This window comes from Gymnoscopelus braueri (genome assembly GCF_963280865.1).
Source record: "Gymnoscopelus braueri genome assembly, chromosome: 19".
NCBI lineage: Eukaryota > Metazoa > Chordata > Actinopteri > Myctophiformes > Myctophidae > Gymnoscopelus > Gymnoscopelus braueri.
This window is the reverse complement of record NC_137621.1, coordinates 29,737,564-29,740,183: the sequence shown is the minus strand read 5'-3', so window position 1 is coordinate 29,740,183 and position 2,620 is coordinate 29,737,564. Positions and strand designations below refer to the sequence as shown.

The window sequence follows — 2,620 nt, the reverse complement described above, 5'->3', positions numbered from 1 at the left end:
GAGGACGAGATGATGGAGGGTGTGTCGAGGAATTCTATATCAGTCAGTGATTGTTGAGGGAAGTCGGCGGACACTTATTTCTGAGGTGGCGGTTTCATACATGATATCATGGGAGAAGTATTAGACACACAGGTCGGTGTTCCAGTAGTTCTCTGAGGTAAAGCAGGGAGAAAGCAATGCAACGAGCAGCACATACAGTACCTGCCATGTGTCACGGGACCAAGCTGTACCTATTAGGCCTGTCACTGTTATTACATAATCGCCTGGTCGCAATTATTTGAGATAATCACAATAATTCTTTGCATAATCGTCACGATTGTCATAATCATTTCCAAGTTAAACATTTTCATATATTTTCAAACATTTAAAAAAATAGTGGAAATAGCAGATCTACAAGCTCAAAACGCGTCACAATGCAACACGTTTTGAGTTTTTATTTTTTTGCGTTTTCGGCTATTTCCACTATTTTTGTTGTTTTAAGCATAAAGGTCATTAAATATGTATGTTATTTGTCATATCTGCCCTGCGCAACTTTTCTTTATGAAGCCTAAAAGCCAAACTGAAATAAAAAATGTATTCATAATGTTCCAATGTTCAATAACAGAAACATAATTAAATGGTTAATCGCAATTATTTGAGTGACAATTCATTGTCAAGTAAAATGTCATAATTGTGACAGCCCTAGATGTACCCAAAAGAACAAACTCCAGGCCTGGGCCATGGCAGACTGACTCTATACGTCAAGGGCCCCTAGCGGAGAGATACTGTAGATGAAGCAGGGGCCCCCACTATATTAAATATATTCATATGACACTTTTTGCATTGATTTCATGAACAGCTTCATAGCATCATCATCATAATAATAATAATTCTTCCATTAGGGAGAGGAAGAGTGCAGGAGGGGGACATGGTCGATGAAGTAGGAGGGGGAGGGGGCAAAGAGAAGATGGAGAGAGGTGGAAGGAGAAAAAGAGAGAATGAGGGAACAGTCAGGAAGTAAAGAGAGATTGAGGGAAATGCTAAAAGGACAAGGAAGGAAGGAAGGAAGGGAAGAGCAGTGAGGAAACGGGAACTGGAGCAAGCTGTGTGTGTTGTGTGTTGGCTGGCGACCACACACACACGCACGTGTGCACACTGTGGGCGTGCACTGTGGGCGTGCACTGCAGTGCAGACACACACACACACACACACACACACACACACACACACCTGCACACACTTATACATACACACACACACACACACACACACACACACACACACACACACACACACACACACACACACACACACACACACACACACACACACACACACAGACTGAAGGGTACACACAATTTCAATTACACATGGGGCAACAACACACAACAGTACTGTGTACACTTACGTATACACACAACCATGGGTACTTTTAAATACACACGGCCCCATACTGTGCAACTGCATACACATACTTACACACACACACACACACACACACACACACACACACACACACACACACACACACACACACACACACACACAAACACAGGCAGGGTGCATCCCAGGGAGGTAGATTCTGACAGATGGAATTACACAGTCCTATAACTCCAAAATGGCTATGGAACACACACACACACACACACGCGGGCGACAGGTGACTTTCCGAGACGCAAGATCTCTGGCCATGGTTACTTATGCAGCAAATTTGTAAGGCTCACACACTCTTGCGCGCGCACATACACATACTAGACTTCATATACTGTATATAGGAGAGGATATTTTTCACCTGATTCCAATCTAAGGCTACAGCTTCTGCACAGTGTGTTACAAGCTGGAGCTGGGTTTACTGAGAGAGAGAGAGAGAGAGAGAGAGAGAGAGAGAGAGAGAGAGAGAGAGAGAGAGAGAGAGAGAGAGAGAGAGAGAGAGAGAGAGAGAGAGGAGAGGAGAGAGAGAGAGAGAGAGAGAGAGAGAGAGAGAGAGAGAGAGAGGAGAGAGAGAGAGAGAGAGAGAGAGAGAGAGAGAGAGAGAGAGAGAGAGAGAGAGAGAGAGAGAGAGAGAGAGATGTTTGAAAACAACGTTAATATATTTGAAATAGTCAATGATAATATCATAAGTGTCCTGTTCTTCCAGAAATAAGGTTAATGAATACTGTTCCATTGCAACGCTGCCAGCATTTTCTACCCGTAAATACATGTTTGGAAGTGGTGATGACATGATGTTTCAGTCTACAGAAGAAGAAAGGAGAGAGAGAGAGACTATCTCTCCAGTCCAGGACTCTGTGAGAGAGGGGCGGAGAGAAATTGGAATCAGGAAGAGAGAGGGGAAAGGTGAGAGAATGAGAAATAAATACATTGGACCGGGTAGATGAAAAAGAGAGAGAAAATCAAGGAGAGAGCGTGAGAGAGGAAGGGGTTTTAGTCAGCTAGAAAATTAAAGGAAGGGAGGGGGGGGGCAAGAAAAGTGAATGGGTGGAGAGGGGTTTTGGAGAGAGAGAGAGAGAGAGAGAGAGGTGGCACGACAAAGACACAAACAGACGAGGCGAGTACGGTTTTGTTTTTTTGTAGTCGTGCCAAACAAAACAAAACAAAAAGACCCATGGGGTGTGTGTTCGGGGAGTTTTGGATAGGAGACCAC

At 44.0% G+C, this 2,620-nt stretch overlaps 1 protein-coding gene across 1 annotated transcript in view; it reads right to left on the bottom strand.

The window, feature by feature from the left end:
• LOC308075140 (glutamate receptor ionotropic, NMDA 3B-like) overlaps positions 1-2,620 on the bottom strand; it is a 104,539-nt gene that overhangs the window by 79,981 nt on the left and 21,938 nt on the right. The window lies entirely within an intron of this gene.